At 43.0% G+C, this 23,890-nt stretch overlaps 1 long non-coding RNA gene across 1 annotated transcript in view; it reads left to right on the top strand.

The window, feature by feature from the left end:
• The window catches only part of LOC126994953 (uncharacterized), a 77,971-nt gene extending 60,514 nt beyond the window's left edge, over positions 1-17,457 (top strand). The window contains exon 3 of the long non-coding RNA XR_007749755.1: positions 15,497-17,457. This is a non-coding gene — a long non-coding RNA (uncharacterized LOC126994953). The remainder of the gene's footprint in view (positions 1-15,496) is intronic.
• The last annotated feature ends 6,433 nt before the right edge of the window (positions 17,458-23,890 follow it).

The raw sequence follows: 23,890 nt of genomic DNA, 5'->3' as shown, positions 1-23,890 counted from the left end.
ACCCTCCTCTAAGAAAATAATTTGGGTGAGGAGAAGCCATTGGTATACTAAACATGTTATTAACTATAGTGGCAATTGAATGTTACTCGTATTCTTATGTAGATGTTGAAATATTATACAAGAACAAGGTTGACTAACTGTAGATACATCGTTTGGCATCTATCGTTTTGTATTTTTTTTTTTACAACAAAGGAGACAGCTCAAGGGCACAAAAAAAAGGAAACAATAATAAAAAAAAGCCCGCTACTCGCTGCTCCTGTAAAGAATCAAAAGAGGTGGCCGAAAGAGGGGTCAATTTCGGAAACGTTTTGAACGGCATTTATCGTACAGCTTCGTTTCGTTTGCGTGTTTTCTTTATATCCAGCAAAATATTATTGATTATATTTCCATCGTTTTCAGAGCCAAGCGTAAATAAAAGCTCAAATATACTTTCAGAGCAAAATCTTTCACGCAGTATTTTTTTTTTCATATGTATTTTAAAACAGTCGCAGATATTGAATTCCGCGCACGCCGAAATATAAAATGACGCCGCATTTCTTTTTAATATGCTGCATCGTGTTGTCTCGCAGAATGATATTTACTTGTTTTCTATGGTTTTTGATATTCTATTCCCATTATAATGAAAACTAGATGCAGGTGTTGAAATACGTATGCAAAACAGTTAAAAAAATGATTGCGTGTTCCTGTAATTGGATCGTGTTGTCTCGCAGAGGGATACATATCTACAAACATGTATCTTTTTTATATTCTATTTCTCTTATATTAAAAATTACTTGCAAATATTTATGACCCACTTACAAAACAGGTCAAGCATTTCTGTTTTGTATCATACTGTCTCTTAGAAGGACATATACCTGTAACTTTCTATATACTTTCAATTCTATTCCTATTATAATGAAAAGCTATACTCTGTTCACATAAGCTGACGAATAGGCCCCTCCCCCTTCCTATTTAAGTGCATATCATTGGCCAGTCCACGAGCAAGCCACGCCCTCTCACAAACTCAGACTGCATGTGATTGGCCAATGCTGGGCTGACATGGGCAGGGCTTATTCTCCAAGGTAATGTGAACGAAGCATATATGTAATGAGAAAGTGATGTCAACAGAAAAAAAAGACCTCGTATTTATAATTTTGCATAGTTTTGTGCCACGTAGGAACATTTCTCTCAAATTCTCTATTGTTTTGTTATTCTGCGTAGTCATAATCTCGTTCCCTATTGTGTTTAAAAAGTGAGTGAGGGCAAAAGAGCGGTGTTGTGTTGCACGGGAGAATAATCCCACGCGCACCGCCGAGCTGATGAGGAGGTTTGCGGCGGCGGCGGAAAACAATTATGAAAAACCCGGAAGAGATGACGAACGGAAAACACGGAAGAGAAAACGACCGGAAAACGAAAAGGAGATAAGGAACGGAAAACGAGGAGACAATGAACTGAAAACATGGAAGAGAAAACGAAGGGAAAACGAAAAGGAGATAAGGAACGGAAAACGAGGAGACAATGAACTGAAAACACGGAAGAGAAAACGAAGGGAAAACGAAAAGGAGACAAGGAACGGAAAACGAGGAGACAATGTACTGAAAACACGGAAGAGAAAACGACCGGAAAACGAAAAGGAGATAAGGAACGGAAAACGAGGAGACAATGAACTGAAAACACGGAAGAGAAACCAAAGGAAAACCAAGAAGGCATAACGAACGGGAAACCACAAAAAGACCGCAGATGAAAACAACTTACCGGGAAGGAAAGTGTAAACATGACTTAACGGGTGAAGGAGAAGACAAGAAATATGAAAACGAAATTAAAGAGAAAGCACGGAATATATATAAGATTGAAAAATATATGTGAATTCATGAAAAATGTATAATTGAAAACATGCATAAGGAACGGAAAAAAATGTATATAGAAACATTGTAAAAAAACCCGAAAAATTGAATTAAAAACCGAACATTGATATAAAGAAACGAAAAACAAAATATATAACGAAATGAAAAACTGTATAAATATATGCAAAAAGGGCAAAGAAACGGAAAATTGTATTAAGAAATAAAAATATGTATTAATAAAAGAAAAAAAAAAGAACAAACCAACGAGAAATCCTCCGGAGAAATGAAAACTGTGCAAAAACCTAAATCTTGCACGCGACCACAGGTGGGCGCGCTAAAAGAAAGGGCTTTGGCTGACGGCGGAAGAATGGTCTTTGAGGCGGGCCGAGGACGTGCCGCGCCGGGCGTTCCTTCAGGATAAAATGTTTGTAAATATCACCTCCTGAACTTGTGCGACAGCCGAGCCTCCTGTGTTCTTTACATAAGCCGAAGGGAGGGAAGGGAGGAGGGAGGGAAGCAAGGTAAGAGAGACAGGTAAGGGTCGGATGGGAGGAAGGGAGGCAGGTATAGATAGGGAGATTGGGAGACAGGTAAGGGTGGTAGGGAGGGAAAAATGAAGGCAGGGGAAGGTGATTGGAAGGGAGAGAGAGAGAGAGAGAGAGAGAGAGAGAGAGAGAGAGAGAGAGAGAGAGAGAGAGAGAGAGAGAGAGAGAGAGAGAGAGAGAGAGTGAGAGTGAGAGTGAGAGCGAGAGAGAGAGCAGGAAGGGGACGCGAAACAAAATATTATAAGCATATTTCAAATGAATTCAAATTTATTCGTAATCTCGTACTTCCAATTTGCTTAATATTCTTGGCCGTTTTGGATTTTTCTGGAGTCTGTGTATATATGTTTTTAATCTTATTTGAATTCCATCTTGGTTGTTATTTTGTGAATGGTTGGTAATGGAAAGAGAAAAAGATTTATATTTTTCTACTACGCCTACGACTGCCCTGAATACTATTGCTTCTACTACTACTACTACTGCTACTGCTACTGCTGCTACTACTACTACTACTACTACTACTACTACTACTACTACTACTACTACTACTATACATTTTTTTCATAATTACTCAAAGGTTCATAACAATAAAAACACCCTAAATTGACCTCTCTTTTGGCTACTCTTTACTTGTATCTTTTATGGGAGCGGCGAGTAGCGCACCTTTTTTTGTACTCTTTTTGTTGCCCTTGAGCTGTGTCTTCGGATGTTAAAAAAAAAAATGACTGCCTTTTTCTCACTATCGACACGTTTTTTCATTTTATTCTTCACTTTCACGACGCGTTTTATTTTCATTCTTACACGTGGCTTCATTACGGAAATATTGATTGGCTTATTCACTCTATTTCTTTAAGGGATCATAAAACCCGGGGAAGCTGTAAACACCGCTATGAATAATAAGCGTGTGGACAAAATTTAATGCCCCTCGATTCCCTTTTATCGTAACGGCGCGGGATATTTAGCGGCGTTTGTATGGCTCACCTGTATGTTCAATTATTATACCTGGAGGTGGAGGTGAGGCGAGGTGAAGGTTGTGGGTTGTAAGGGGAAGTGTGTGTTGTGTTAGTATTATTTGTAGTGTTATAAGAAGGGGTGGTGAGGTGGAGTTTGTGGGCTTACACGTGGAATTGGATGCTGTTATAGTAGTGTTATTCGTGGAGAGGAGATGGATGTGATTGTTATAAGTGATGAGGTGAAGGTTGTAGGTTCATAAGAGGTAGTGAGTGTTGTGTTAGTAGTGATGTAAGTGATGAGGTTTGTGTTAGTGGTTTATTAGTGGTAGTGGATGCTGTGTTAGTAGTGTTAGAAGTTTTATAGGTGGAGAAGAGGTGGATCTTAGTGGTTTATAAAAGGTAGTGGAGATGAGTTAGTGTTTTTAAAGGTGCTGGAAATATTAGTTGTTAGTGGTGTTGTAATTGAAGGTGATGATTAGTGGCTTGTTAGGTGATTACTGTTATAGGTGCCAAAGTTAATATGAGAAGTGTTAGTCTTGGAGAAGTGTTAGAGGCGGAGAGAAGTGTTAGAGACTGTACGTGAAAGAATACTGTATGTTACTCTATATCTTTTTTCATTTTATTTATTTATTTATTTACGATAATTATTTGTTTTTGAGCGCGTGCTAGGTTTTAAGAGTTAGTGGCTTAGAGGTGAAGACGTGTCCTAGAGGTGGTTTTCCTACAGGTGCCACAGGTAAAGGTGTGCCGGGGCGTGACTGGCCGCAGGTGTGTCGGTCATGCTCGTGTGTTTACTGATAATCAACGCTTTATCATTAGTGCCATTACCGCCGGACATTTTCCTTTTCTTATCTATACTTTTTCTTTCCTATTTCTTTTGGACACTTTCTCTTATCTATACTTTTTCTTCCTGTTTTTTTTGGACTTTCTATACTTTTTCTTCCTGTTTCTTTTGGACTTTCTCTTATCTATACTTTTTCTTCCTGATTTTTTTTGGACTTTCTCTTATCTATACTTTTTCTTTCCTATTTCTTTTGGACACTTTCTCTTATCTATACTTTTTCTTTCCTATTTCTTTTGGACACTTTCTCTTATCTATACTTATTCTTCCTGTTTTTTTTTGGACTTTCTCTTATCTATACTTTTTCTTCCTGTTTTTTTTGGCAACTTTTTCTTTTTTCTACATTTTTTTTCCTATTTCTTTTGGCCTCTTTCTCAATCTTATGTGTATCTTTTCTTCATACATATTTTTTGCCACTTTCTCTCATCTGCATCTTTTCTTCTTATTTCTTTTGTCCACTTTCCCTTTCTTACCTACATTTTTTTCCTATTCCTTTCCACTTGCTCCTAATCTTCCTTTCTTTATCAATGGCCTTTATTTAGTTATTTTATCCTTTGTCGTCATTATAATAAAAAAGTCGAACCACACTGAATTAAAAGAATTTATGTATGATAGCATAAGCAAATTGATTTTAATACTAATACTAATATCATTCAAAAATTACAAAACATACATTCGTTAACCCGGTACCAGCGACGGGCCAAATTTGTGGCTTTACCGTGTACCAGCGACGGGTCAAATTTTTGCCATGCTATAAACCCCCAAAATAGATGATGCATAAACTGATCACAAATGCGTTGATATATATTATGAAATGGTTTGTGTGAGTGATGATTTTTCTCATTTTTCTCGCTTAGAGGGGCCTTTAAGAAACATGATCCCGAGTTAACCCGATGTTGAATCCAGACAACTACACACGAAAGATATAAAAAAGTTACAGCGTTTACGAATTCACGCATTTATTGTGGATTAGTTAAGTGGATTATCAGACCAAACACAAATTCCTCCTTGTATTGTAATAGGAGAGAATAACTACTTAATATATTGTTTTAAAAAGGAAATGCACAAGGAACTCTGTATATCTTATGTAACTTTTAAAGGTCACCTGGACCCACCCTCTCATAAACACTGGACAGGTAGATTTTCCTCCTTTTATGTATTTAGAAACAGTAAAATATAGTCAATAAATGATTAGGAGAACGGATACAGAGAATTAGAGAACCACACATTTAGGAAAACGTCTCTACCCAAACATACGTAAATATTACCTGGACTCCACCTTTTAAACACTCGCAACGTAGCAAATCCTCCTTGTATAAAATAGTGTCAGCAAAGTATGAATTAGAAGTCCCGAACATTTGTGAACCAGTCTTAAATATCCCCTTGGACTCCACCTTCTCTTTTAAATACTCGCCAGGGTGGATATTTCTCCTTGCATAATAAAGAAGGAAGAATAACCAACGGAATGCTAACTCAGGTGAACCAAACATTTAAGAAAACTTTTACATAACCAGTCAGTCGTAAAAGATCACCTGGACTCCTTTTAAACACTTGATAGGAAGATATTTTTCCTAACATATAAAGAAACATAACCAACATAATGCTAAATCAGGCGAACTAAATACCCAGGAAAACATGTATATAACCAGTCAGTCGTAAAAGATCACCTGGAATCCACCTTTTAAATACTCGCCAGGTGGATTTTTCTTTTTGTATAATAAAAAAGGAAAACATAACCAAGAGAATGCTAAACCAGGTGAACCAAACACGTAGGAAACATATACATAACCAACCAATCGTAAAAGATCATCTGGACTCTACTTTTTTAAACACTCGCCAGGTGGATATTTCTCCTTGCATAATAAAGAAGAAAACATAACTAACAACGTAAACTCAGGTAAACATGTAAATTCCGAACCAGCGTTTAAAGATCTGGACTCCACCTTTTAAACACTCGCAGGTGGACGTATTTCTCCTTGCATAAGAAAGAATAACGAATAACCAACAATATTAAATCAAATGAACGAAACACTTAGAGAAACTTGTCCATACCGAACTTGCGCTTAAAGAGCATCGAACTCTACCTTCTCAAACACTCTCCAGGTGGATTTTTGGGGCTAAACTCTACCTCACTCTCTCGTACTCTAATAAAACACGACGCCTTACCCTCCTCCTCCTCCTTCTCGTCTTCCTCCACCTCCTTCGCCTGCTGCGGTTGGCTCACTTTAAAACGCCACCCAGCAGCCTGCACTCTTAGCCGATAACCCGCCCAGGACTTTAAACGTAAACTCTCGCTGCATATTTACTCCTACACCCAACGTACTGCTTCTTGGGGTATTGGGGAATGAAGTCGTGATGGAAACGTGTATGGTTTTGTATGGCTTTATTAATGTGTGTGTGTATGTGTGTATGGGTGTTTGAATATGTGTGTGTATATGTAGGGATGTAGGGATTTACTTCTTGGAAAATTGAGGCAAAGAAATAGTGATGGATACATGTATGGATTTGTATGGGTTAGTGAATGAGTGTGTGTATATATGTATGAGTGTATGAATGAATGAATGTATGTAAGGATCTCTGAATGTATGTCTGGGTAGGTGAACGAATGGATGTCTGTCGGTATGTGGGTATGTATATGTATGTGTGTATGTATTCTATGGTTTCCCGTCATACATATTTTCCCTGTTGAATGCTGGTGAATTTCTTAGGGTGTCTGTTAGGGCTAAATGTATAAGTGTATGTGTTATTCATGTATCTTCGTATGTATATGTATATATGTGTGCGTGCCTAGTTTATTTTTGTCCTGTTGCGCAGCGTGTGGGGCAGGTGAGGAAGGTGAGGTCTAGGCTTATAAATGAGTAAAGCAGGTTGTGGGATGGCGTGGCGGTGGTGGAGGTGGTGATGGTGGCGGTGGTGGTGGTGGTCCGTGGCAGGAACAGAGTATCCCCTTAAAGCGATAAATCCGTCACGCTCTTCGTTTTCTTTGTTAACTCGAATTAAAGAAAATGGGGTTGTTAGCGCCTTACCTTTGGACACGAATTTGGGTTTACTTTCTTTCGCGATATGAGATCTTTTTTTTAGTGAATTTGATAATGAAGAGAAAACAGACCTAATAATGATAGAGGTGATAGATAGATAGAAAGATAAGTAGAAAGATAGATAGAAAGATAGATAGAAAGAGAGTAAGAAGGAGAGAGAGAGAGAGAGAGAGAGAGAGAGAGAGAGAGAGAGAGAGAGAGAGAGAGAGAGAGAGAGAGAGAGAGAGAGAGAGAGAGAGAGAGAGAGAGAGAGAGAGAGAGAGAGAGAGAACGCGGAAGTATTTAACATGAATCAATTTGAATATTAATTAACACAAACGGAGGAGGAGAAAACCTGATCTTGGAAAACAATTGCAACACATTTATTGAAGAAACACAAACGTTATCTTGTGTTCCGGTGTGTGTGTGTGTGTGTGTGTGTGTGTGTGTGTGTGTGTGTGTGTGTGTGTGTTTGTGTGTGTGTGATCTTGTGAGTGTTTCTGAGTGTTGAGGTGTTCCCAGAATGTGTTGAGAATGGCTTGTGTTGCAGAAAGGGAATTGGAAAAGGCGAAAAAAAAGGAGGAGGAGGAAGAGAAGGAGGAGGAAGAGGAGGAGGAGGAGGAGGAGGTAACATAGGGTGAAGAGAACAGAAAGAGGAGAAGGAGGAAGTGAAGAAAAAGTAATAGAATTAGAGAGAGAAACAAAGAGAAGAAGAAGGAGGAGGAAGAGATAAAAGGAGAAACAAGAGAAGGAGAAGGAGGGCGTGATAAAAAGGGAGAAAGAGGAGGAAGAGGAGGAGGAGGAGGAGGAGGAGGTGTTGGTCAGTCTCCTTCCACCATCTCCTCCTCTCAACATTCACAGGATATTTTTCTATGCGAGCGCCGAGGTGAGGGAAGGAGGAAGGGAGGGAGGAAGGAAGGGAGGGAGGAAGGTAGGAAAGGAGAGAAGGAGGAAAAGATGTTGGGTTTACGAGCGGTCATGGCTGCCCTCCACCACCACCTCTACCACTACTCCAACCACCACTACTACTACTACTACTACTACTACTACTACTACTACTACTACTACTACTACTACTACTACTACTACTACTGTCCCCTTCACCGCCCTATCGCACGACCGTTTCTACATCACTGGAATTACTGTATCTCACGCGTAGCATAAACTAAAACACTTTCCATATCTTCTCTTACCAACGTTACCATAAGCTCCTTTTAGTACGTATAACCTTTACTTTTGCCGCTGAATACTACGTTACGCTCTTCATGTTTTCTCCGCTACCACTGTTACCATAAGCTCCTGAACCCTATTCGATCAGACGTTTTCAAATTTTCTGCGTTTTTTTAGAGGACTGTTTTTCTTCTACTAGAATTAATAAGAAAAAAAAAAAGGTGTATCGTTTTGATCGAAGTTCCTGAAGGGAGGCCAGATTTGTCCCCCCTCGGATCGGATAGGGATAGGGATAGGGGATAGGAGGGGAAGGGGGAATGGAGGAGAGGGAGGAGAAAGAGAGGAAAGGATAGTGGGGAATGGAATAGTGAGGGAAAAGTGAATAGGAGAAATAGGATATAGAAGAGGGGAAGAGAAAGGGGTGAAGGGAATGGAAGGAGGAAATAATACGCTTCTCTTTTCCTAGCATCGTCACCTCCGTTACCATAAGATCCTTTAGTACGTTCTTCCTCACTATACGTTACCCTTTTCCTATCTTCTTCGTCTCCTCCGTAACCATAAGCTTCTGTAGTGCATTCCAGCTTCACTTCTGCGGGTCAATACTACGGTCTTTCTCGTCACCATTAATATTTCAGCCTAGTGGCCACCCCGTGTCTGTCATCCCCTCAGCCAGCCGTCAAGACCAGCAGCCCACCGTTGTAAACCCGAGGCCGTCCATAGCTCTGCCACCATTAATTATTTCTGCGTTACACAATCGATAGCTGCTCGCCACACCGTCTTTGGGTCACTGTCACCGCGGTTTTGTTTGTTCGTCGTCTGTTAGGTCGCCGTTACCAACCTCCCGTCACGTATTCTTACTAACCGATCACTACATGTTTATCGTGAACGGTGACTTATTTTCGTTGTCTTAGAGTTCGTTTATCAGCTGTCCCTCACAACCTCTTGGTCAGCAATTCATTTACTTTAGTCCACCGAATATAAGACCAGCGTTACTAGTCTCCTGTGATCATATATTTCTCACTAGTCTCTCGTCTTTTACTCCTTCATACATTGGTTCAGCGTTATCAACCTTCCCCGAAACCAGTCTGTTATAACCACACTACGTTATATAGTCCAGCGTCGTTTTCTAGCTCAGTGTTTCTTGGCTGTCGTTACGAACCGTCGTCACCAAGCCTGTGTTACTTCACCGTTTATTAGGCCAGCGTTACTGAATCCCCACCACCAGTTTACCCTCAGCATTTCACAAGCCCTCCCGCCTTTTATCAGCACATCCTCTACAAACCCATCGTCACAGCCTGTCGTCACCATCACTTCGTTTCTTATCCCTCCGTAAATTGGCCCTGCGTTATTAAGTCTCCGTAACCAACTAACCCACATTTCACTAACCCTCCCTCCCCACTTCGCACACCTCTCGGCAGCCCACAACCAACAGCCCACCGTTACCTGTTCACCGATCAGCCGTTACTCACCGGATCCCCGCTACCAATCTAGCTCACCCGTTCGCCAGTTCACCGTTACTCAGCCCACCGTACACAGCCTCAGCCTCAAGGGGACTCGGCACTTCAGCCCACCGTCGGCCTGCCCTCAGCACGGCACAGCACCAGCAGCGGCCCCGCCCGTGTCCGTGATCAGCGCCGGAGTGTGTCGAGGGGCGGCTGCTGCGGGCTGCTGCGGGCGGCCTGACGGGCGTCCCTCTGCCCCTCCCCGCCGGCCCGAGGTCACTTTCCCGAAGGCGGCGTCACTCCCACAATGACCACCCGCTCATCTGCTAATGGCGCCCACGGCAAACTTTTCATCACTGCCATTGTTGGGTCGCCGATGCCAGCCCACCTCAGCCCCAGGCCACAGTGCCACGGGGTCACCTTATCAAGAGTGCCACCTTTCCCCTGGCACTCCCGTCGTATAAGAGATTCGGTGCCCAAAAAACACCACAGGACACTTTTACGAAATGAACCGGTCAGGTCAGAGGTCACCAGCCGCCTTGGAAGGACAGCCAAGACGGCCCCAGGGTCAGGTCGTCACCACAACTGTGTCAATCTCGCACACAACTCGGCCCCGAAATTGATCTTTACACCTGGGCTCACGTGAACTGCCTTATTCTGGTCCGGGTCAGGACTGCCGCTATACAACCATTATTACCAAGACCCTCGGCTGGTTTCAGAGTAATTCATCCTTACATATTTTTTTTCGTCGTATTTGAATGAGAAGAGAAACTTCGCGAGTGTGCGACGGCGTCGGAGCGGACACGTGTACCCCCACCCGCGTCCACAGAGCGACTAAGGTGGCGCCGTCCTTGCCCTCGCTACTAGGATACTCACGATGACCGCTGTCGAAAATTATCGCTAATCTTGCTTTTTTTTTACTCTACGCTACGAGGAGCAGCGTAGGGGAGGCGCGGGGAGTGGCCGCGTCGGGGGGCGGGCGGGAGGGCGTGGTGAACAGGAGTCAATTAAGTGTTCAGGTGAGCCATGTAGCGCACGTCCGCCCCTTATGACCGTCGGAATCTGTCAATTCCCGTCATACTATAACGTGGTCGGCGCGCGGAGTGCCTACCAATGCTACACTCCTACGCTACGCCTCATATCGACACAGTTTTTCACGGCCCCTCCTCGGCCGGCAGCGGCGGCGGCGGCAGCGAGACGGGCCGAGGAATGCTGGGCTCGTGCGGACGCCGACGTGACGCTAATGACTCATGCCTCGCAGCGCCCCCAAGAACCGCCTTCTCCTCGCCTCTTAACTACCTGATCTCCCGACCGACGTGAGCGGGGCGGGACAGCAGCCTCCGTGCGTCCCTTCCGAGGCCACTTCCTACTCTATTGCCTCCGTGGGTGACCTTTATGGAGACACAGCGAATCAACAGAATGCACGACCAAATTTCCAACCTTCGAGTATCTTGGTCGCGAGGGATTCAGTCTGAGGCGAAACAGAAGCCTCCGTGTGTCCCTTCTCAAAGCCCCTTCCTGTTTTATACCTCCGGATGTTCCTTTCTATGTAAACGAAGCGGGACAACGACAATCTGAACGGCCCCCTTTATTGGCTTTATTGAGTACTGTGGCCGCGGCGGATCTTTTATAAGTGGAGCGGAACAGAGGTCTTCCCGGTCCCGCCCCGAGGCTCCCGTGTACTCTGTGGCGGCGGCGAGGACAGAGGAGGACCAAGAGCCGCTGCGAGACCCTCCTCAGCTCAGTAATGAAATGGACGTCCAAATCTCTTTCGCCACGTTAGGGCCTGATGGCCTGATGGGCGGGGGGAGATTACCGGAAGAAAGGAAGGGCGGCAGCAGTTTGAGGCGGGGAGGGTGGTGGTGGTGATGGTGGAGGAAGAGGAGGAGGGAAGGACACATGAACCTGAGGAAAAGAGGGAAAAGAGAAAGAAAGGGTAAATAGAAAGAGGATAAAAAAGTAAAGAAATAAATTGGAAAATAAAACAAGAACGATAACAGGAACAAGAATTAGACCAAGAAAGGAGAGAAAGCCTTTAAGAGTTGTGTGAGAGAGAGAGAGAGAGAGAGAGAGAGAGAGAGAGAGAGAGAGAGAGAGAGAGAGAGAGAGAGAGAGAGAGAGAGAGAGAGAGAGAGAGAGAGAGAGAGAGAGAGAGAGAGAGAGAGAACAAGCAATGAGAGCCTAGGTGAGAGTGAGAATGAGTGAGACGCTGAAGAGGCGGTGAGGGCGTGTGGGCTGAGTCTTCGGAGCTCAGTGCCAAGATATTACAGCGAGGAGTTCCGAGGCGTGGGCAATGAGCGAAGGCGTGCGAGGGCGTGTGTGAGGCGGCGTGTAGTCATGGGGGACGCGTGTCTGAGGGCGAGGCAGAGGCACAGTTTCTCATTAACAAGACAAGCGTCACCTCAAGCAGAAGACAGCGACAAGACGTGAGCCTGAGCCATTTCCGTCCGTTGTGTCGCCTTAACTTACCTGTGATTGCAAGGTGAACGGCGGGAGTCCAGGTGAAGTAAACAACCCTCAGACAATACATTAACCATCCTCTACTTACCTGTGATTCTGTCCGGCTCTTGCACACCTGGCTCACTCGTCCCTCACTCACCTGCCAAGGGAAAGAGGGAGGTAATTAGTAACGCGTTCAGGTAGGAGAAAGGTAACAGGTATAACACAGATATTCGCAGTCCCTCCTTGAAGCCGCTGCAATCTTGTTTTAGGGGTTTAAAGGCGGCGTCCCGTGAAATATATATGTCTCAGGATGTTTTTGTTGGCATCTGTTTGTGCTATAAAGTAAACACGTCCCTTTGTACTAGAGCAGTCGCCTTCCTTTATATTTCAACGTAATTCATCACTTTATCTTCCCTATGTCTCTGTTTGCCTTCCCTATTCTTCCTCTTGTCACCTTTTCTCTCCCTATGTCACGATTATCTTACTCCTTCTATCCCTTTATTACTGTTTCCTTTCCCTTTCTTCCGTTTATCTCTGTTTTCCTCTTTCCCTTATCATTGTTCGCCTTCCCCTTTCTTCTCTTTTCCTTACCACTTTCTCCTCCCTTTATCATTTATCTTCCCCTTTCTTCCATCACTTTGCCTCCCCCGTTCTTTCCTTTATCTCTGTTTTTCTCTCTTCCCTCTTTCTCCGTTTGCCTTCCCCTTTCTCTTCCCTTTATCTGTCTTTCTCTTTCTTTATCCCTTTATCTCAGCCACGCCTTTTCCCACCTGCTGCGAATCTACCTTTCCAAACCTACACGCCCTGCTCATCATCCTTACCTAATACAACGATCAATTCCACTGTAAATGACGCTCCTTTCTCCTCCCAAACCTTTACCTACCCCTAGTCCCTATCCTCCCTCAGCCCCTCACCTTCCCCCATCCCTTTTCTTCCCTTCGTATCTTCGCCCCTTACGTCCCTGTTCAACCTACACCCGGGCGTCCGTTCCAAGTCCCTCTCATAATTCTGTGTTACTTTCCTCTCCGCTCCAAGCCACATATCCTCTTGGTCCGTCCCACACCCCTCGACCCCTTCTTAGCCTCAACATAGTACCGTATCTTCCCCCTAGTCCACTCGTGAGCTCTTTTTTCCTTCCCTGTTCCCCTTCCCATCTCTCCCACAAGCTTATCTTCGTTCGTGTTCCACCTACAATCTCGTTCCTTGTTTTCCCATATCACTCAGAGGCTGTTATGTCCTCCCCATCCTCCTCATAATCCATCTTCCCCTCCAAGCTTATCTTTCCTCTTCCTCATCCTATCTACAGCATCGTATATCCTCTCCAACCTTTCCTCTTCCCTTCCGCAGCCTATCTCTCATCTCCAGTCCTCCCCATCCAGCTCACTCTCCTTCCCCATTCCATCTACAGTCTCGTATATCTTCCCCAACTGGTCCTCCTCTCACCCCCAGCGCCTCTCCTTTCCCCAAGTCATCCCCCACTCCCTCCCCAGCCAGCCTGTCACCAGCCGCTAGTCCCGCATGACTCAGGTTTAAGTACAGTCTTCTGGGATCCGAAAGTTATCCCTGCGAAGTAATGCCGAGAGTCCCGGGTACGTCTCGAGGTGAAATATGGCCGTGGAGACAGTGTGAGTGTGAATGTGAGTGGGTGTGAGGGAATAATGAGAAAAAGGAATAATGAGAAGAACGATATAGATCATGCCTTAGGGAGAATGTTGTGTCTTAGAGAAGGTTGAAGAAATAAGGTTGAAAGTAACGGTTTGGAGATTGTGTGTGTGTGTGAGTGTGTGTGGAGGAAGGCTGAAGGAATAATGAGAAAAAGGAATAATGAGAAGAACGATATAGATAATGCCTTAGGGAGAATGTTGTGTCTTAGAGAAGGTTGAAGAAATAAGGTTGAAAGTAACGGTTTGGAGATTGTGTGTGTGTGTGTGTGTGTGAGTGTGTGTGGAGGAAGGCTGAAGGAATAATGAGAAAAAGGAATAATGAGAGATGGGATAGAGATAGCGCCTTGGGGAGTGTTGTGAGTATCTTAGAGAAGGTTGAAGAAATAAAGTTGAAAGTAATGGTTGGAAGATAGTGTGGGTGAGTGTGTGTGAAGGAAGGCTCAAGGGAATAATGAGAAAAAAAATAATGAGGAAAAAGGAAAAAGATAACACATTTGGAGGGAGTGTGTGTGTTTGTGAAATTGTGGGTAGAGTAATTATGAAAAAAAACACCTTGAATGATAATGGAATGATGATAGTTTGTGTGAGTGTCTGTAGAGGAAAACTAAAGAAACAATAAGAAAAAGGATGACAATAGCACTTAGGGACATAATAACAATGCTAAAAATAACATCATACCAAACAGCAGTCGTAAAAATTGACATAAACCGAAAGAAAATCGCTACAATATAATACAGGTCGATCTACGCTTTTTTTTATGTCCCTTTTCGCTTTTGTTTATTCTGCATCAATTTTCTGGCAGTTAAAGGATAGAATAAAGTTGCCCCCTGCCCGGCTTGGTCTGAGGGCGAGGCAATACGGGTCTTTATTCAGCGACTGTGTAAAGGAATACCAACAAAACGGGGCGAAAAGTTACCTGTGAGAGAGAGAGAGAGAGAGAGAGAGAGAGAGAGAGAGAGAGAGAGAGAGAGAGAGAGAGAGAGAGAGAGAGAGAGAGAGAGAGAGAAGAGAGAAGAGAGCAGAATAGAACAACAGAACAAAAAAGGACAGAGACAGAAAAAATACAGAGACAGAAAGAGACAGACAGAGAGAAACAGACAGAAAGAGACAGACAGAATTAGAAAGGCAGAATTAGAGAGAGACTTAGAGAGGAAGAATTTGAAAGACAGAATTAAAGAGGGAGGATTAGGGAGAGAGACAGAGACAATGAGAGAGAGAGAGAGAGAGAGAGAGAGAGAGAGAGAGAGAGAGAGAGAGAGAGAGAGAGAGAGAGAGAGAGAGAGAGAGAGAGAGAGAGAGAGAGAGAGAGAGAGAGAGAGAGAGAGAGAGAGAGAGAGAGAGAGAGAGAGAGAGAGGGAGAAGAAAACTTAGCCTCCGCCAGTCCCTCTGAGGCAAACACACACACACACACACACACACACACACACACACACACACACACACACACACACACACACACACACACACACACACGAGGGGAGGGCGGCAAGAGGCTTCAGCGCTCCCGTCTGATTGCTAGTTTTCGGATCGTTCCAAAAATTCCATGTCAATATTGAACTCAGCCTGACATCGCAGTGTAATATTTCTCTTGTTTTCCTGCAGGTTCACGGGCGACAAGGCGAACCACTCCCTGCAACACACACCCAGACAACGAGTAGTGGAAGCCGAGGGAGTAGATTCCAATACGATTTTTGTGGAGATGATCAAGAGGAAGGGTAGCGGATAAAAGTGAGGTTGAATACAGGAACACGCGTCGGCTCAACCCACTCCACGACACTCAGGGAGGTTGTAAGTGATGGAAGGCGAGGGATGATGCCCCAACCTGATCCCCTTGGAAGATGAAGAGGAAGGGGACGCGCAGAGCGGAAGGTGATTGCTGGTGACACAGAATTGCCTTAACCCTCAACTTGTTCCTCGTTTTGCAACCCATTCATTCCCTTCCACCATCCATTTCCTTCATCCACCTATTCCCTTCCTCTTAACACAACCAGGAAGTGAGTGAGGGACGCAAACCGAGAGAGTAAAGGCCCAATATGATTCCTATAGACGATAAAGAGCGAGGAAAACATAAGAAATTGAAAGTGAATCCAGGAATCCAGCAAGCGATATATGGCCCTCTTCAGACAACCAAGAAGGGAGTGAGGGATGTAAGGAGAGGGAGGAAGCGCCCAATATGATTCCTATAGGTAGTGAAGAGGGAAGAAAACAAGGAAGAATTGAAGGTGAATACAGGAATCGAGCAAGCGATATATGGCCCTCTTCAGACAACCAGGAAGGGAGTGAGGGATGTAAGGCGAGGGAGGAAGCACTCAGTATGATTCCTATAGGCAGTGAAGAGGGAAGAAAACAAGGAAGAATTGAAGTTGAATACAGGAAACGAGAAAGTGGCGTATCATATCTGTATACACGACCAGGAAGTGAGTGGATGAGGGATGCCAGGCGAGTGAGGAAGGACCCAATGTGATTTCTATAGACAAAGAGTGAAGAAAACATTTGAAAAGGAAGGTGAATGCCAGAGACGAGGTAATGGTGTTAAATCCTATTCACCATACAATAGAAAGCCCAATATGATTCCTATAGGCAATGAAGAGTGAAGGAAAAAGGGAAGGTGTATGCAGTTAGTGACGATATAGTGTCAAGTCCTCTTCACCATACAATAGAAAGCCCAATTTGAGTCCTAAAGCAAATTAAGTGTAAGGGAAGCGAATGAAACGAAGGGTGAATACAAGAATACAGGAAGCGAAGAATTAGTGTAAGGCCTCTTCATTACGCACCCAGGACACGACGGCATGACAAAAGGCGAGTAATGAAGTTTGTGAACAATTCCTGTAGGCCTCGTAGCGTCAAGAAAGAACACGACACAAAAGTTAGAGACACAAGATTCTACTCCGCCGTCACGCCCAGGCCGGCAGCGATTGAGTGAGTGAATCAGCGACATAAAACTTTGACACGCGGCCCATGAACTATGAATGGGTTTTTGCTATGGCGTCTTGTACCTGATATATAGAACGCGTAGTCTCAGCAAGGTATTAAAAAGGCATACCATTCTCTCCCTCTAGTTTCAAGGCAATACATAAGACAGCAAGGGAGGAATGAGGGCTTCCCACGCTTCCTATGGGCTTTAGAGTAGAGTGCATCACCTTCTTGCCCTATAAAGCAGAGGATAAGCTGAAGATAACACGCTTGCCCATCCCTGCAACACCGTCTGGGAGTGAGTGATGGACCCCCGACACGCCGCCGAAGACTGAGGCCAATATCTCCTTCCTTCGCTATAAAAACCAAATGCGCCTAGGATAACAAGTGACGATAGGGCTCAAAGGACTTCAATCTCGAGGTGTAAGTTTGCCTACCTGTCCCGTCTCCGCCCCAGCCTCTGCCGCCCCCTCACAGCCCCACCGGAGTCCCGTCACAGCCAATGGAAAAACGAAGTAGATGTAATGTCACTGGTACGGGTATATGGATTACGTGAAAGTGTCGCCTGGATGGTTTGAACTCCCACTGTGGTCTTGACGCGGCGCACACACCCTTGACTCATTGACGGCGCTTCGCAGACTACATGAAGGGGATTGGTGAGTGTTGATTTCGACGTTATTTTCTTGTTTTTTGTCATGTTTTTATTTTTTTTTTGTTCTTTCTCTTCTTGTTCTTCTTGTTTTCGTTCTTCTTTTTCTTCTTCTAGTTGTTATTGCAGTTAAAAAGCGTTAAAAAAGTTTCTTCTGGTATCTATTTCACGTATATCAAGTGATTCCGACTGAGAGAGAGAGAGAGAGAGAGAGAGAGAGAGAGAGAGAGAGAGAGAGAGAGAGAGAGAGAGAGAGAGAGAGAGAGAGAGAGAGAGAGAGAGAGAGAGAGAGAGAGAGAGAGAGAGAGAGAGAGAGAGAGAGAGAGAGAGAGAGAGAGAGAGAGAGAGAGAGAGAGAGAGAGAGAGAGAGAGAGAGAGAGAGAGAGTAACGGAACGGACAAACCCAATAATATGGCGGACAGTTCAGTATTGAATTCACCAATCCGAAATTTTGGTGACGCGAAAGAAAAAGGAACAGGAATAGGAAGGGAAAGGAAGGTAGTAAGAGGAGGGAAAAAAGGAAGGTCCCGGGCGCAAGTAAAATGCAATGGGAGGGAGAAAAGGAGGGAAGATATGGTTAAGTGAAAGACAGTGGGAGGGAGGAAAGGATGGAGGGAATAGAGGAGAAGTGAAAGACAGCGGCAAGGAGGAAAGAAGGGAGGGAAAAGGGGATAAGTGAACGGGATTTAAAGGGAGAAAAGAAGGGAGGAAACAGGAGACGAATAGAAGGTAGCAAAAGGACGGAAAGAAAGGAAGAAATGTAGAAGTGAAAGGGAGAAGAAAAGGAATGGGGGGAGAAGTGGAGGAGAGAGAAGTGAGAGGGAGATAGGGAATGGGGAAGGAGTGGAAAATACTAAGAGGAATGAAAGGAAAGAAGGAAGAGGAGGAGGAGGAGGAGGAGGAGTGAAAGGCAGTGGAACGGAGGAAACGAGGGAAGGGAATGGGAAGAAGTGGAGGGAAGATAGATAGGAGGGAGGTAAGGAGGGGAGAAGGAAAAGAAAGTACTAGGAGGATGGAAAGGAAAGAAGGAATAGGAGGAGGAATGAAAGGCTTTAGTAGGGAGGAAACGAGGGAAAGGAATGAGGGACGAGTAGTAAGCAATATCAGGGAAGAGAGGGTGGAAGAAATGGAGTCAGGAGGAGGAGTGGAGCGGAGTGGAAGGGGTGAGGGAGAGGGAGTGAGTGGGAGTTATCAGGCTTTCCTTCAGTATCGGCATCAATTAAATCCTTGGCGATCATTTCTGCGTCACACTCACGTCACGGTTCTTTTTGCACCTTTTTTTTCATTCCTGTCGCGGGGTTTCAGGACTTGTTCATTAGCGGGGTGACCATTAATTCCCCGTTCATTAGTCATCCCCTAAACAGGCCTTATTTTTAGAGCCTTTTCAATGGCAAGCTGCTCCCTCCCGCCGGCCATTCAAAGCACGAGATGGAGCCCCAGAGATGTGTAAGTCCCGATGGCGTTGTGTTGTTAGTGGTATTATTATTATTATTGTTATTATTATTATTATTTTTATCATTATTATTATTGTTGTTTTTGTGGTTGTTGTTTTAGTTGTTGATGTTTTTTTATTGTTGTTTATGTTGGTGTGTGTTGCTATTGTTGTTGTTGTTGTTGTTGTGTTCAGTTACTTGGGAAGGCTATACAGGAAACAGTTTTTAATAATATGAAGTAGTGTATACGTGGGTGTGTTTACGAAATGGTAGATTAGGTTTTCTAGGAGGATTGAGACTTGCTATGATTCAAATTCTCCTGGTTAGCTTAAGGAGGGGTGGGGGGGGGGGGTTGGCTTAAAATTAAAACATATACATTTACTTATTTTTGAGATAAATAAATAAAAGTTAGGATTTTGTTTTAAGTTAGGGGATGTTAATAGAGAGAAGAACAATGGTTTAATGGAAGAGGTGCTGAAAGAACATGGGGTTAGGGTTGCCGGGGGTGAGGTTAAAGGGGGCTACTCTAAAATTAAGGAAAATGGGGTCAGGGTTGCCTTAAGTCATATGAAAGGCGAATAGCAGGGTTAGAGGCACACCACTATAAAAAAACAAACATCCTCAGCCATTATATAGTTAACTGGAAACACTGAGAGTCACATGAAAAAAATCTGGCTATCTATGAAAATAAAATCACCAATATAGAGTGTTTCAGGAAAGGTTATGGGCAAGGTTAGGGTATTCAGAGTAGGGTATTGTAAGGGGGTTTTGGGCAAGGTAAGAGTGTTCTGGGCAGGGTAATGAAAGAGTGTTTTGGGCAAGGTAAGAGTGTTCTGGGCAGGGTAATGTAAGAGTGTTTTGGGCAAGCTAAGTTTTCAGGCCAGGAAGGGGGAGGGTGGGCGAGAGTGTTGGATTCGATTAGCTCAGATTGGCACGCGACAAAAATATTCAAATGAGCGGTCGTCTCGAGGCCCTGCGGGAGGCTGTCCTTATTACCTTAACAGCTGTCTTCTTCCTCCTCCTCCTCCTCTTCCTTATCATTTTTATTTTCTTCTTTCCTCTCATCTTCGTATCCTACTACTTCTCCTTCTCCCCATTCTCTTTCTCCTCTATCTCTTCCTACCATTTAGTTTTGTTTTAATTTTTCTTCTTTTCTGTTTTTTGACCTCATGTTTCTTCTCTTCATCTTTTCTTCTCCTATTCCCTCTCCTTCTCTAATACTTCTCCCTTTTTCCTCTTCTACCTTCTCCTTTAACTTTTCTTCCCATTTTCAGTTTCACGGTTTTCTTGTTTGGGTTTCTGCTTTCCCATTTTCTTTGTATCGTTTTCTCTTCTTTTTTTTCATTCTCGTATCTATCTTTCTTCCGTTTTCCTATTTCTGTCTGAGTAAGTTTGGTATATTTGTTTTATTTTTCTCTCTTCCTATTTTATCCTCTCTAGACTCTTCCATATTTCTCTTTCCTCCACCCGCGCCTCTTCAGTCCACTTCTCCTCCTCCTCCTCCTCCTCCTCCTCCTCCTCCTCCTCTTCCCTCACCACAAAAAACTTCCCTCACAAGGGCGCCGTTAGGTCGTTTTCTTTTTCCCCGGTGACTTTCCTCTGACCCCAGTTGACCTCGTGACCCCTTGACCCTCCTGGCGATCCCTTTGACCTTTGCTTACCTTTGACCCCCTGATGACCCCCTAATGACCCCCTTTTGTGACCCTTTATGACCTCTGATGACCTCTTGACCCTTCTAATGATCCCTTTGACCCCTGATGACTTTTGACCCTTTATGACTCCTTGACCTCTGATGGCTACCTTTAATGATCTCTGAAGCACTTATAACCTTATAATGACACCTCTTTTATGACCCCTTAAATTCTAATGGCCTCTTTTGACCTATTTTGACCTCTCGATGACCCTTATTAGCTCCTTGACAAGAGTGAGATAATAGTTGAGTTATAAGTATGTGAAAGGTCATTTAGCTAACGGGCAGGTACCAAGAGCTGCTATTACTAACTCTAAGATTAACGGGAGATTCTTCACTTCTTTCCGCCGTATTTGAAACCCACATCCTTCGCATTCACTGACAATTTCTCGGCCTATTGAGCACCATAGTATTATTGGTAAAGGAAATTAGTATGTTGGATGTAGACTCTATTCCTTAAACTGGAGAAAACCTGGAAGTGATGGGCTTTTGCGTATAGATATTTTTGGACCTGGTGTGGAAGGAATGGGATAAAAAGGGAGAGCTGGTAATTTGGGTACAAAAGTGTGTGCAGTGTTTTAGGTGTCGTAAAAATTAAGTGATTGAACCAGGACGTGAATGTGAGTTGACAAATAAAAAGAAACTCAATAACATCATCAACTGGGGCTTAGACTGTACTTGAAGAAATGTGTATAAGCTCTGTTGGACGACAAACACGTACAAAAAACTACTTGAGTAAAACAACAAATATCCGAAGGGTAAGTAATGTGCAGGTAAAGTTCGGCGAGGCGGTGAGCGACGCGGCAATTTATTAAGAGAAAATTAGTGGAAATCCATCAGCGCGAAAAGGGAAAAAGAAAACGTTGGCAAAAAGATAATTGTAAGTAGGAGGCGGGAGAGATTTTTTAGATGAGGGATAAAAGGAAAAAAATATATATTCAGAAAGTTTAAATGGGCAAGAAATAAAAATAAATGTTGGTAGAAAGATCATTTTAAGTACGAAGCGGCAGAATTTTTTTGAGGAGATGAAGATGTAAAGGAAAAAAAAATATTCAGAAAGTATAAATGAGCAACAGATACAAAAAAATGTTGGAAGAAAGATAATTGTAAATACGAGGCAGCATAGATTTTTTTATGGATAAGAAATAAAAGGAAAAAAAATATCAAAGACGTATAAATGAGCAACAAATAAAAAAAAATGTTGGAAGAAAGATAATTGTGAGTACGAGGCGGCATATATTTTTTTTAAGGATAAGATATAAATGAAAAAAATATCGAGGACGTAAAAATGAAAAAGAAAAGAAGAATAAGTAGAAAAGTTATGAAAGAGGAAACACAGAAGAGGAGGAGGAGGGAAAATTCAGAAGGGAAAAATAAGAAATAAAATGAAAAACGGAGAGAAAATGCCAAAAAATAAAAGGTGGTCAAAATTCAGAAGGAAAAAAGAAGAAATAAAAATAAAAGCGGAAAAAAATGCCATAAAAAGGAAAAGGTGGACAAAACTGAGAAGAAAAGAAAGGAAGTAAAAAGAAAACAAAACAATAAAGAAAACAAAATTAAGGAAACAAAAACAAAACAGCGAAATCGAGTTGGAAAAAACAACACTTAGAAAACGGGAAGCAAAAGAGTAAAGAAAAGAATAGAGAGGAAAAGAAGAAAGAAGTTTGGAAGAGGGAGAGAAAAAATGGATTGGAGGGAGAAAAAGACTACAAATCGAGCCCATAAAACAGAGAAGGGTTTTAATTTGAATGCCTCGAGTTTAAAACCTATAAAAGCAAACTTCTTAAAAGCCAATTTCCGTTTATGTGTTTTGTCATTATTTTCTCGAAGTCTCCCTTGATTTTTTTTTTTGGATTTCACGTTTTCTTCCGAGTGATTTTTTTTTCAACTTAATTTCGCTGTTTTTTTAGTTTTTTTACGGTCATTAGTGCTTTAGTTTTTTTTGTTGTTGTTTTGTTCACCTTTTTTTCTTTGTTTTGATTTCTTTTTTTTTTTTTAGTTCCTTTCTTTTTCTTCTCAGTTTTGTCCATCTTTTTTTTTCTATCGGGCTTGTTTTTTCCTTCTTTTTCTTGTTTCGTTTTCCTCTTTTTTCCCTTTTCTTCCTTTTCAAATCTGTCCATCTTTTCAATTTTTGGGCGTCGTTGTTTTGTTTTCCTTGATTCTTTTCCTTTTAACTTAGTTTTCCTTAATTTTGTCCTCCTTTTCTTTCTTTCGGCGTTTTTTCCCTTCTTATTCATTGTTTCGTTTTCCTTTTTATTTCTCGTTTTTCCTTTTCAATTTTGTCCATTTAAATTGATTTCTTTACTTTCCTTTTTTGGTTCCTCTTCTTTTTATGTTTTTTTCCTTTTCAATTCTCGTTCTTTCGTTTTTTTTCCCTTCCTTCTTGTATTGTCTCGTTTTCCTTTTTATTTCCTCTTTTTCCTTCTCAGTTTCCAGGCTGGCCATCGCTCCTCGGCCTAATTTTCCAGCCTCATGGGTTTCTCTCCATATTTTTTCCTCCTCCAACTTTTCCTCCATTCCTTCCCTCCTTGTCTCTCTCTTTCTTGCCCTCTTCCTCTCTTCGTTTCCTTCGCCTATTTCCGTTCTTGCCTCTTTACTGCTCCTCTGTTTCCTTCTTATCTTTCAATTTCCCAACTTTTCCTTTTCTTTTCTTCCTTTATTTTAATTTTCTCAGCTTTTCATTTTTCGTATATGCCCTTCTCTCCTCTCCCTTTCCTTTCCTTTCCTTTCCTTTCCTTTCCTTTCCTTTCCTTTCCTTTCCTTTCCTTTCCTTTCCCTTCCCTTATCTTCCCTTCCCTTCCCTTCCTTTCCCTTACTCATCACTTCCCTCTTCTTTCCTTGCCTTCACCCCCCCTCTCGTTCCCTTCCCTTCCCTTCCCTTCCCTCCTCCTCCTCCCTCATTCTTCATCCTTCCTTTCATCCCTCACCTCCCTCCCTCCTTTCTTTCTCTCCTTCTCTATTAATTCAGTGACTCTGGTAATTATTTTCTTTATTACTTAGTCTGGCCGTCTTATTTTCCAGCTTTCATGTTTATGGGCAAACTCTTCGCGGGTTCCCTTCTTGTAAGAGGTGAGTAGCCCCTTCCTTTTGGCCCTTCCTTCTCCTCTCATGCTTTCCGATCTCTTTTCTTAACTATACTTTACGGTCTATATCTCATCCTCTCCTTCTCCTTCTCCTTCTCTTGTTTTTTTCTGCTTCCCCTATTCTTAGCTTACACTCCTTCCCTCTCCCAGTCCAGTTTTTCTCTCCCTCTTCCAAGCTTCTTTCTTCTTTTCCTTCCTCCTCTTCTCTCTACTCTCCTGCTCTTTCTC

This window comes from Eriocheir sinensis, chromosome 7 (genome assembly GCF_024679095.1).
Source record: "Eriocheir sinensis breed Jianghai 21 chromosome 7, ASM2467909v1, whole genome shotgun sequence".
Lineage (NCBI taxonomy): Eukaryota > Metazoa > Arthropoda > Malacostraca > Decapoda > Varunidae > Eriocheir > Eriocheir sinensis.
Note: the sequence above shows the minus strand (reverse complement) of the source record. Positions and strands in the feature narration are given on the sequence as shown.